The sequence below is a fragment of the Pinus tabuliformis genome, chromosome 9 (assembly GCF_031772625.1).
Source record: "Pinus tabuliformis cultivar Carrire ecotype Pingquan chromosome 9, CPIR1, whole genome shotgun sequence".
Classification (NCBI taxonomy): Eukaryota; Viridiplantae; Streptophyta; class Pinopsida; order Pinales; family Pinaceae; genus Pinus; species Pinus tabuliformis.
In genome coordinates, this window is record NC_142307.1 from 55389026 (window position 1) to 55402461 (window position 13436).

Below are 13436 nucleotides of genomic sequence, written 5' to 3' on the forward strand. Positions count from 1 at the left end.
GTTTGACCCTGCGCATACATCGCTACGTGCACTTATCAGTACCTCGTAGGCTGTGATGCTGTGTTCGCGCAGCCCTACTCAGGGCTCGATCCACATTAGTTCCCAATCCCTTATTATTAACCTGATATTTGTTGATCACCTAACTTATTTGCGTGTGTTTAGTTATACTTAACAGTGCTCACCATTCATACCAGTGCGCGCGATAAATAAAATAGTATACTTACAAAAGATATCAACAATATAATAACTCAAAAAGGATACACAAGATTTGGAATCAAACTTCACTTTATTATTCTTCTTTCTTGGTTACAGACATGACTCCGCCCTGCACACTCAACTGCATGCATACTTGCACTTAGCTGTTGACTCTATTAGGCCTCTGAACACTCAGCTACAAAGCCTCTTCCTACTACTACGACCCAAAGCACTTAGACCTTTTCTCTATGCTCGCAATCTTCTAGAATCCATTCGTTTCTCTATCTCTTTCTAATTCTTTTTAAAACTTAGAGCCTTGCTCTATTTATATAATCCCACGGTCCACAGACCATGGGTAGGCTGACACTACATTCAAAACATAGGGCATACAACCTTATGACTCTAACATACACTTTGCGCTCTACGCTCGTAATTCGCGGATTCCTTACAATAATAATACTCGAAACTTGGGCTTTGAGCCCCAAAACATGTTGTGGTGGGATTCCATGCCCAACAGGCCCCCAACACAAACATTGTGACTCATCCTCAAGTCACTCTGTTGATGCAACGATCTTGGTGTGGAGTCCCTCCAGCTGGTCCCAAACGGCCTGAATGTCAACAACACCCTGAGCTGTTGCCTGCTACACCTATTGCATTCTGTCTTTTGAGCCCTCTGTTTCCACTAGCATGCATTGCATCTATACCTGCATCCCCTGAATCTGCGTGATCTTTCCTTCAATATCTGTTGTGATTGTGAAGGCTTCATCAATCCATGACTAGACGTGCGCTTTGATAACAGCTTCCTTATGGCGCGCCGTGTCCACCTGCTCCTTTAATGCCTTGGATTGTTGCATCTTTGCAAGTTTCTGAGTAAGGACTACTGTCTGTGCAATCCCTCTGATGTTTTCATATTGTTGCTGGAGTTCGCGTGCCTCTGTCTCCAGCCGTTGAATGTTGGGGTCCTCTTGCAATGTCATGAGCACCTCAACCACCTTCTCCAACATGTTGGTGCAGTCACGCACTGCACCTCCAATCTCTTCCATCCCTGCTGCAATAGTGTTGGCGCGCTGCTCTCTGACTTCTCAGGGAGTGGAAGGCTGCACCTTCAACTGTAGCTCGACAATCTGGAGGTTCAGCTCTAGCTGCACCTTTGTTGTCTCTTCTCTAACATCGCGAACTGCACTTGCTAAACTGTGAATCCACACTTCTATCGGTAGATCTGTTGTAATATCCAGCTCTGGGACACGTCAATAGGCATCATCTACCATCTACACCAACTGTTTGTTCTGTGACACCAACTCATCGCGTTGCAAGCTAAGCTGTTCTATATTAATCTTCTGCTCGAACAGAACCTAGATTGCGCGACCCTCCCTGGCGCCCAGCTCTGTTGTTATTCCATCCTATAGCTGATAGAGAATTTCCCGAGGAAGGGCAGCTAGATTAAGGCCATGGCCTTTCATCATGCTAACTATCATTCTGTCCATTGCATCTATTAATACTAACGCTCCCTCTGGAAACACTACGGTGTTGGCCATCCTCACGCATAGCATATGTTCTATTTTCGAAGTGCCTGCTGTGACGTGGGTAGACAGGATACCTTCCTGAGGGGGCCGCACCCTTAACTCCTGCAACTACATCTTGAGAGCCCCCAACACACTTTGATGCTCCGTCATAGAGTCTTGGAGCACTTCACTAGTGACATTGCGAACCATCTTGCCGATGTCATGGAGATCACCTTTAGTTAAGGTGATTGAGTCGATGGCCAGCTTCGAGGCCTTGACCTTTTTTCTTGAACCTGGTATTTCGACAACAATGGCCATTTGAGTTGGGTCGAGATGGTTCTTGGGTCCATGCTCTCCTCTACAAGGTCCGTGTCCTCTACCTCCTATCCTACAGACACTACGTGGCCCTCCTCTGCCTACACTATTGCGGCCTTTGCTATCTGCGTTATCGCTGCTGCTACGGTGGCCTTCTTCTGCTCCGCGACTGCCTGTGCCGCTTCGCGTGCTACCCTAACCTCGGCTGTCACTTTTTCGTTGTGCCTTTTATTGGCCAGTTGCCTGACGTACAGCTTGGCATCATCCTTCTTTTTCTGCACTGTTGTCTTCTCCAACTCCGCCAAATCCAGGGTGTGCCACTTGGGAGGCCATGTCCCTAACACCGTAAATATCGTGTCGTCAGTGGCTATGAATGGGATCTTCGTCCATTGTTGCACCAGATCCTTTCACGCTCTAATGTAGATATTGTGCATGTCCACCTTGAAGTCTGCAAAACTCTATAGCTATTGTGCGCCGTGGGGGACAGGTGTGGCCTCGTATTAATCCACATTTAGATGCTCGCCTCCATGAGCACCCAGAAAAGCTTGGTATCACAAATTCATTTCACATCCTTGGTGGCCTAGAGAGAAGCATACTTTGCGGCCTCTGGTATGTCTCGGTCGATGCTCAGGAACTGGCTGTCCTCCAATAGTTCTCCTGCTACCAGCAAGATGGATAAGAGAAACAAATCGTAGTGGAAGGTCTTACCCTATTCCTGGGTCTCCTAGTAGTTGAGAAAAAACTCTTTGCAGAGGAACTCGGCCTGGTTGAACTAGACGCCTTCCGCATATTGTTTGGCTGGCGAAACTATCGACGCTAGTACTTCATCACCGTGGGATTTTCTCATTACTTTATCGGCCAGGAGTTGGGTGGCTACAAGCACCCCTTTATCCTTGATACTGGTGATATTGTAACCCCTCTTTTTCTTCTCGATCTTATATTTTTTCTTCATGGCCTCTACGAGAGCCAAGTTGCTGCTTTTCCCTGCTATCGTCGTGGAGTCCTTTCCCTTACAAGGAAGCTAAGAAATTCAATGGATGAGTTATGTCATGATGGGAATAGGCTCCTCCAGCCATAAGTACCCATCATGCACCAGGCAAAGCAACTGCCTGGTGATGAAAATGGTGATAGGGGCACGATGGAAGTGTGGTATCCATAGAAGATGAAGCAACCCAGCCTTTTCCACACCGCAAAACCATTTTCGCGGCTCTAATCTTATCGTTGGCCCCTCCGTACTCTATTTCATCAGGTTTTCCATTTCTAAGTGTAGGAAATTCTCGCTGTCCATGAGGTCCTAGTCTTCAAATTTTAGGGTGGGCATGCGTCCTAGAAGCAGACCCTCAAAGGTAATTCCATCGGGGAGGAGCGGGATCTAGAGTGCACTCTTCATTGCATCCAAATCCTTTGGTACTTTGGCTTTCCCTTTCCGCGGAGGAACATATGCGTGCAATTTTGCTACAGAGTGCAATGGTTGGATGTCTTCCTTAGCATCTTCTTCTTCCTCTATGGTGGAAATCAAGGCCTGTAAGTCTTCTTCCTCTTCATCTATTTCAATGGTAACTACCTTTCCTTTTTTTTCCATTGATAACTTACTATGCTGTAGATTCCTTGGGGACATATGTACTAGTCCCATTGCCTGCTTATATTTCTTTGGTCGTAGCATCCGTGGTGATTTGGGGATTTTTATCACAACCCCAGCGCCTTCTGGAATATCTTATACTATGGGGTTCTGTGCGACCTTGCCGGCGGTTCCTTCCTCAATTCCCAACCCATCCTTAGTGGCTGTCATCATTTGTACATAGTATTTTGTCTCTCACAAACTCAAGGGCTCTATTATCGCTCGATTCTCAATACCTTGTGCTCTACTCAACCACTCCATACTCAAATGACCAAGTGTTGTTCACTGGCTATCCTTTTGAGATTTAAAGCACCTTTTGAATTCAAATTCGACCCTTCCCCCCAATTCTGGGCCGTCAATGCGTTCTTGGTGATAGATTTTCTGAAATCTTACCCATAACTCTTGCCTTAATGCCCTCCACCCGCTCCATTTGGCCTCAAATCAGACATCCCATCATGAACAGTGACAACAATGGTCACTTCCCAGCCGACCCATGTGGCAGCACATCCCTCCATGCGTGAGCGCAAAACTTGTCACAAGTTGTTCCTGCACGCACCTATCAGAGTGCATAGCTTCCAGGCAGAATATTTTATAGCCCCATGCTCCCTTTCAGCTACTTGGAGTGATAAGATTGTTCTTCCTACAACTAGTCAGGTTGTCACACCCCGTGTTCAAGGCTCCACCTTGCCCTTGAGTATAGTCCACGGAAAAGCCTCATTTTTCATCATGGTGATCAGAATCACGCGTTCTACTATTTGTAGTGTGCTCCCCTGGTTACTACATTTGGTGACATACTATCCTAGCCACGACAGCAGACTAATTAATTCTCATCGATAGTCTTCTAATGCATTAATATGATCATCTGCACCTTGCCTTGCCATTCTTGATTTATCGACGAGACATGCTCCCTTGATCTTGTTTTCCAACCTCTTGACCTTTGCGTCCATCAAAATTCTTTTCTTCCTTAGCCATACCTGGTCCTTTTCAAGTTTGTGAAGTCTAAAGTTCCCTTGTGAAATGGCTTCCTCAAGTCATATGTGTTCCGATTCGCATAGCTGTGTGATTTCCTCATCTTAGGTTTTGCACACAATCACACCTGTGGGTGCTATTTTGTGTGGATCCATCTTTGCATGCTCCTCAGAGATTACGGTCCTTACTTCAATCCACCTCATTTTAATTGTTTTCGTGATCAGGGTTTTGCATATGGTCCCATAGGCCCATCAATCTGCTGGTACGAGTAGGTCCCAGTTAGTGCATCTCACCTGGTGAACCCTGTTCAACACTTCGCACACCCTGTCCAATGATTTTCCATGGATAATCCTTGGTGCTCTTCACCTTTCCTGCTGCTGCATGTTTTTCTGATTCTCTATTCTAGGAGTGGTGTGTACTTGTGCGGGCTGCATGTCACATGTCTGTACCCATCGGGAAAGGTGGGTGTGTAAGTTGCTTTTCCCCTTGTAACCAACTCTCATCCTTAGCTGGGGTTTTCCAAATTGTAGGTGCATCATCCTCTTGCATCCATGCCAGTCCTAAAAAATTCCCTAATGTGTACCCCACCACCTTGCCAGTGTCACGCACAATGTCCATTTCAGAGCATTGAACCGCTGCTATTCTGGCACTACACTTTCAAATTTGTCCAGGAATCCATCCACCACTGTCAACCCATCATACGTAGGTAAATCCCTTACCTCTTTTGTTACGCACCGCAGTGATCTAAACATCATGTTGCAACTAAGCGTGGTTACTTCATGCATCCAATTCTACCATCGCTCTATTTCTTTGTTCGAATCCGAAGTGCAAGAGATTTCATGCTCCCACGAAATCCTACCATTTTTAGTTGGATTCACCCAATCCCGTTCTCACGTGGTTATCTCGTAGATATAATCAAGATCATCATCACTATCATCATCACACACCAGTTGAGTGTATCGTGCTCCTTCAGCCATATCTAGCGGTACTACTATGCGTAGTGACTATTTTCTCAAAAATCATTTTGTGCTTCTTTAGATTTATGACTCCGTTCATATCGGTGACCCAGTCCATTCCTAGTAGAATGGGATAGGGATTGCTATTGTCGAAAATATCTATCACTTTGAAATCTTCCAATGCGCTTGCTCCTTCAATATCCACCGTTACCCCTTGCAATCTCCCCATGGGGAGGATCTTCTGCTAGTTCACCATTTGCAATAGAATAGGAGACCATTATAGTATGGGTCTGCCCATGTGTTCCCATGTTTGTTTTGGCAGTACATTCATGTCCGATCCGAGATCCAAGATTACCTGATCCCTTTCATACTCGCCGATTTGTGTAGTCAACCTTATTTCCCTCCTTGTGCGCATTGCATGCTTTCCAAGTTTCCAGACCACGCGTAGTTCTCCTGACCCCACACACCTAGTGATAAGTTCATGTAGTCCTTTTACTGCCTTTCTGTCACGTAGCAATTTCATGCATGTCTCTAGAAAGGTAGTGAGCATTGAAGGATCCATCCCTGGTTCTAGTTGATCCTTACTACCTAAAGTGGAGGCCTCCGTGAAGCTCTTCTTAGCTTCCATGAATGTCTGCTTTGCGTGCTCCAAATCAAATTCAGGTTCCTTTGTAGGAGCCTTGCAAACCCACATACTTCCTTCTGGTTTCTTCCCTTTATCATCTCTAGTGGTGATACCGCTTCTAAGCACTATGTTTACATTTGGGTCTTTCTCACGTGGCTTAGACCTCATGATTTGCAAATTCTGAGTCAGGGAAGGCCGGAGTACCCCTTTTTCGTGCAACCTCACTATCAAGGTAGAGCAGTCTTCTGCCTCATGATCAAACTGAGTACAGTACAAACATGATGTTCTTTTCGAATTCGTACAATCATAGGCATAGTGTTCGAGCCCTCCACAATTGTAGAAAATTAGTTGTCCATGACCCCTTCATGGTCCCATTCCACCTCGACCTCGTCCGCACCCGTGAAATCCATCTCGCGCCATTCCTGCCTTTGGGTCAAGGGCTCACATTTTGGTCTATATCCTGTAGGTAGGAGTCTGATCCATCATTAGTTTGTAGCTTCTTCAGGTGCATTCATCATGGCCTACTGACCTGCAGAAATTACAAAACAATCGCTGGGACATCTATGAATACTTCTGCAATAGATTACAATTATCCGTAGTGTGTTTTACTCCTATTTGACAGATCGTGCACCATAGTGTAGGTGCTATGTTTGGTCCTTCTTGTGCCTCAGGTCTTAACGACATTGGCCCTCCTCCCACCAAGTAATTCGTGAATACTGGATAGTGGTCCTTGTCATGCCCTTGGCCTTTGCATTTTATGCACCATACCTCCTCACACGCCTCTGGCCGAGGTGTCCTGTCCTATTTCAAACTCTACATTTCTAGACACAAATTTTGTAGTTGCGCATGGATTTGTTGGACTCCCAGACCAGGATATTGTATAGGGGTCTCATGCAATCTCATTTCAATCTCCAAGGCTTTGGCCTGGGTGGAAAGCTTTTTTTGTGACAACGTCGTCATTTAATGTGGTGTTAATTATGCTAAAAAAAGGCGCAGTGTTGTCCATCCATCAAAGTCGTGTTGGCTTCACGAATCATACTCTTCGACCTCTAGTCCAGATCCTAGGGGGTCTCGCATGGGAGCATCGTGATCTCCTTAAACCCAATAATTGATTGTGTCTCCGACTTTGGCCTGCTAAATTCCATGTTTAGCGCGGCCTGAATTTTTGCGATTCCTACGTTTGGATGGTCATTAGAATGCTTAATGTACGATGTTAATGCACGATCCTGCAACGTGCTTACCAACGTAGCCTTCTTTATATTGTCATCCGCGACTCCTTGTGCTTCCCATACCACCCTTACCACGAACCAGAATTAGTCCAAATCTTCATTCCCTACTCCTCTGAATACCGACAGTTTGATCACACTCGCCATACTGAACTGTGGTGGTGATGGAGGTGGGGTGGATGGAGATGGAGGTGAAGAGGGTGAGATGGGTGGCGATGTAGGTGGAGGTGGTAAGTGCAGAATTCATTGCCTTATCTGACTGACCGCACTTCTTGGAGAAACTTTCGTGAGATCTTCCTCGCTTTCCCGTGAGGGCAAAATTAAGGGACTAGTTTCTAACTCTTCACTACTTCTGTTTCTGTAGATCTTCCCACTTTGTGTAGTCCTAAACATTAATTATTTCACATAACCCGCTTTTCACACAATAACATCTTAATCCATGTATTCAAAGATTTAATATACTTACCTCGCGGTCCATTAAGGAAGCGTCATTCTGCCTCACTGTAGCTGACGGTCGTATCTACCACGAACTCAGTGATAAATCCCCCTATAATCCAATCAAGGCAATGGTCCATAGCTCGTACAATCTTATCTCCTGACGTTTTTAATCTGTGCACTAATTCCAGAGTCCACACGATTGGTCTGTCGAGCCTACACCTTCCCTGGTTGTTTGCTAGCTTCGCGATCCACTCATACAACTCAGAAGGAAAGGACGCAAAATTTTTTTCCTTGATTTCCGTATATAAGTAGCACTCTAACCAATGTTCCTTAGATACTCGCGGATTCATGTTTTCCTACACCGCGAACTTGTGAATCTTCTTGTCCAACCACCCTTCAATTTCTTTCTTGGTTGGATTCCAGTGACACAACATCAGACATCCCTTATGTAGATCCCGGTCCCAACAACAGAACCATTTGTTGGCTTGTAGGGGCCTAACCCAGGTTTAGAGGTGATTTAGCCAAACAAATCCTGGTACTACTGGCCCTTTCAACAACAGTCCATGGAGCATGGACTAAGGTCTCACTCGAAGTAGTATGGGAGGGTGCTAGAACCAAGTTTCTGCACCCTACAGATGTTTGATGATTTTTTGTGGTTCGTGGTTTGACCCTACGCGCACGTCGCTACACGCACTTATCAATACCTCGCAGCCTGTGATGTTGCCTTCGCGCAGTGCTACTCAGGGCTCGATCCATGTTAGTACCCAATCCCTTATTATTAACCCAGTATTTGTTGATCACTTAGCTTATCTGCGTGTGTTTAGTTATACTTAACATTGCTCACCATTCATACCAGTGCATGCGATAAATAAAATAGTATACTTGCAAAAGATATCAACCATATAATAACTCAAAACAAATACACAGGATTTGGAATCAAACTTCTCTTTATTATTCTTCTTTCTTGGTGACAGACTCGACTCCACCCTGCGCACTCAGCTGTAGGGGTCCACGCACTCAACTGCGGACTCTACTAGGCCTTTGCGCACTTCACTGCAGAGCCTCTTCCTACTACTACGACCAAAAGAACTTAGACCTTTTCTCTATGCTCGCTATCTTCTAGACTCTATTCGTTTCTCTATATCTTTCTAATTATTTTTACAACTTAGAGCCTCGCTCTATTTATAGCCGACACTACACTCAAAACTTAGGGCAGAAAACCCTATGACTCTAACATACACTTTGTGCTCCGTGTCCACAATTCGCGGAGTCTTTACAATAATAATACTCAAAACTTGGGCTTTGAGTCCCAAAACATGCTCTGGGGGGATTACATGCCCAACAGTGCCATAGAAGTATGAAGTACTTCTAGGAGGACAGTTGGATATAGGAAACAAACATAGTTGTCATTATGAATATTGCATCTCATCTTCACATTAATCCACAAGAAATTGGCTCATTGTTGCAGTTGGATGGCGAGTTGGGTCATGGGGTGCCTAGGGTGGTACCCATGTAGTAGCAATAGATTGATGTGGGAGCTTGGATGATTTGAGGTCAAGGGCATTGCATTGTACAAGACATGAGTTATTATGGAACTTAGCATAATGATCAAATTAGTTACCTCATGAGTTCGAATCCATGAGGGGATCCAACACATGGGGTATATGAAGGGATGATTTCCATTAGATGCAGTCATATACATAATTTAAAGAGGTGACACCTCATGATATATACTTTAGGGAGAGATTCCTAGTGGCTTATGACTAAAAGCATTGCCAAGGATGTTAATAATTTTGAGTGGGGGAGGATGTCATGCCCTAGAAGTTGGGCGTGCATAGTAGGTGGTATCCCCATCACGGAAAATGCAACATTTGCATCGAATGAAATGTGAGGTTTTTGGGATTTTGGTTGAGGATTTATGCATGAGTGGGGGCATCCCAAAGTGGGATAATTTAGATGAGTTGAGCAACATAACAATTCAATGTTAGTGAGGACCGAAAAACATGGCATGACTTAAATTTGCACAGTTTAGAATGAGTGCAGTGGAATGGGTGTGCCAATGAAACAAGTGACCCAACTATAGAATAGATGTAGTGGAATGGGCACATTGACACATGATATGTGATAGTGGAATGGGGATCAGGTGCCATATTTAGCATTAGCCTAAATGAGCAAACACGGCCAAGGTGTGATAGTTGTGCGAGAGAGATGGTCAGATGGGTGGAGCCATGGTTCGATGAAACAAAGTGCCACTTGATTAGAGTTAGTCGAGGGACAAAGCGATGTTGAAATGGGTTACAACATATGCCAACTAGAAATGAACCAACGTGAGAGTAGACGAACGGATGCAAGAATGAACTAATGCGACAATTCACATTACAACCCCATGCGCATACATAACTAAGGTTACGTTTGGTTTGGGAGGCATCTACAGACAACACAGTTGGACAAGAAATTCATTTCGAGCAAAAAAATGGAATGAAGTGGAGACTTGAGGGATTTTGATTTGAGGATATCCCACATAAGAAAAAAAAAATTGTTTCTAGACATAGTCAAATATTGGTGATTCTAGACACAGAATGAAATTTGGTGATTTTGGTAGTAGCAGCTGAAATTTGGTGATTCTAGAAGTGGAACAAAATTTGGTGATTTTGGTCACAAGAGCTAAAAATTGGTGATTTTGATTGTAGAAGCAAAAATTTGTTAACTATGGACACAAAGCAAAATTTGGTGATTCTAGATGTAGGGGCTGAAATTCGGTGATTTCGGTCGCAGGAGTCAAAGTTTGGTGATTTTGGTCGTAGAAGCCAAAATTTGGTGCTTTTCGTCGTAGGAGCTGAAATTTGGTGCTTTTCATCATAGGGTCTAAATTTGGTGATGTTGTTGGCAGGAGCTAAATTTGTTGGTTTCAATGACTAAATTAAAATTTTGTGTTTTTGCATTGTAAAAGGTGGAGTCATGTCGAAGGGTCAAAATTACCCAAAATTTCGCAATTTCACCTATGTAATGAAAAATTAATGCTATAGAACTGTGTCAAAAAAATCGTGTGTACATTGTCATAACTATGTTGATTTATTGAATTTCTAGTTTGATGTATTGCTACAAGTTCAATTTTTTTAATGAAGATGATGAATATGACATTGCAATAACTTTGTGCTATGATGATGTTATGATTGTCTGATAAGTTATATAAAGTTATAAAAACTTCAATAAGTATAGTGTTGTGAGATGTAGTTTTGGTGAAGTATCACCATTCTATTATTAGTCGGTTGTGAAACATGTTGGTTCCACATCCTCAGGGGTCATGGTGTATCAAAAGCGCCATGTAACCATTCATAGCCTTTGTAGTCGTGACAATACCACTTCAATACCACATTTTTTAACTATGATTTTTCAACATTAGATTTCGTAATAAAGATTATTTGTTATTTTGTTTTTGTAACTCCACGTGTCATTCAAGAAAAACAAGGATTTGAGGTGGGGGAAGATGTTGGAGGGGCTGGTTGAATCTGTTGACTAGACCTGACAAGTGACCAAGTAAAAGACCACTTGATTATTTATTCGAATTTGTAAGTCAGTGAATTGCTCAATCACTTCGACTAACCAAGGTAGTTAGACAGTCATGTCTACCTTATAAGTGAATATCGAATATAAATATGTCATTGATCTAATGAAAGAACAACTAGATTTTGTTGAATTTTTTGTGATATTATAATAAAGTGCTTATTGATGGCCTATCAACTAACATACCACCCCACCAAAAAAATAAATGTTTGGAAAGTTAAATAAACCCAAGAGAAAATATTAGTATCATTATTAGTACCCCTCAAAGAATGTGGGACGATGTTTTATATTTTTGTATAATACTGTATATGGATTTGTGTAAGGATAACAGTAATAACACTTACTTTCAAACCCCTAAATTATGATAAATCCTATCTCTCAGAGTTCATTGATCATAGTCAATCACACCAACTATATTTGCATCATCAATTTTATTTGATTATAGTTGACATATCATAACTAATCATCAACTGCAATGTAAACACTAAGTAATGTTCTCCCATATTTACACAAAGACCTTTGTGAGATGACACCTTGTCTAATTGAATGTTAACAACTACAATTACAATTAAAATGACATCAGTAAATTCAATATCTCTAAGTGATGTTTGCATTACACACAAGTTCATTTAAAAGTGACTAATACACTCATATTATGCTATAATATTTTCTCCCATCAAATATAAATGAAATCATGAAACATTGGCATAGGATCGAGCTTTTTTTCCCTTTCCCTTGTCTTAGTACACAAATACAACATAAAGAAGCTAGATGGACAGAGTATATTTATATGGAAATCACAATTGTAAACACCATAAACAGACATGTGAAACCCTTGTCAATTTACCTTAGTTTAGGAAATGGTACCATGCTGTGATAAATCCCAAAGGAAGACTATTTAAAAATCATGAAGAATGTAGCACTATGAACACGATAAATAAATTCAACGACCTTTCTCTAGATTTTCTAACTTGAACTGATCCAACACAGTGTTACCCTATAATGGTCAGTTCAAAAAAACTTTGAAGAACTCATCAAACTTATATCCTCTCTACATAGTCGGATGCTTATCATCAATCATGGACGCTACAGGAGTAATTAAGGAATCCATGGAAGGGGAATATAATGTAGGAATTGATATATGCACAGCGGAGGAGTTGGTTACTGCTCGGTGCTCAACACTCCTAAATCTCCCATTCCTCACAACCCATTCATTTTACACAAACAATTAGAATCTTTATTTACAAATAACATCAAAGGCTCAAGGAAATTAAATTAAGTATGATAGATTGTTTGTGCCTTGCAGTTGCAACATTTACTTACCTGCAGTTGATCTCCAAAATTGAAAACAAAGGCTTAAGGTATAGGTTCTACAACGACCCACTTTCCATATTTTAGTACTTGCAGACCATTGACATCCCCTGCATCAAAACTATGATGACACCTAGATCTGAATGGCCTGCTAATCAGGATTGGGCATGGATGATAGTAGTTTATAACCATGAGTTGGCTGCATTTTCCAAAAATTGTACTCAAGTAGTCAAAATCAAGTGCTAGAGCTTCAGAAATCGTTGCCAATAGCTTGAGGCATATTGCTTTCAACTATGTTGTGTATTTTCCTGTAATATCCCTATAACAAGTGAATGCGTTAGATGGTTGATACCTGTCTGGTCAATTATTGTACAAAAACATTTCCAAGCACTTGAAGCATGCCTTAAAACAACTGAAATCAACTAGAGAATAAAAACATGTAATGACATATTTCTAGTTATTAAAAGCCACTAACCCTAATGAAATCCTAACAAATCCTTTTCCTCTTAAAGTAGATATTCCCTAAGCCCTTATTGATGGGGAAGCCATTTATATGCATCAAAAAACATGATGTAAATTGACAATTATACTATTATTCTCCATAGACTCTCAAAAAAGTGATTTGATACCCTGTTTTAAAGGTATCTGGAATCCTTAGACAATATTAATTGTCCCAGATATCTTCAAATATTTCCAAGATAAATGGCCATTGTTGGG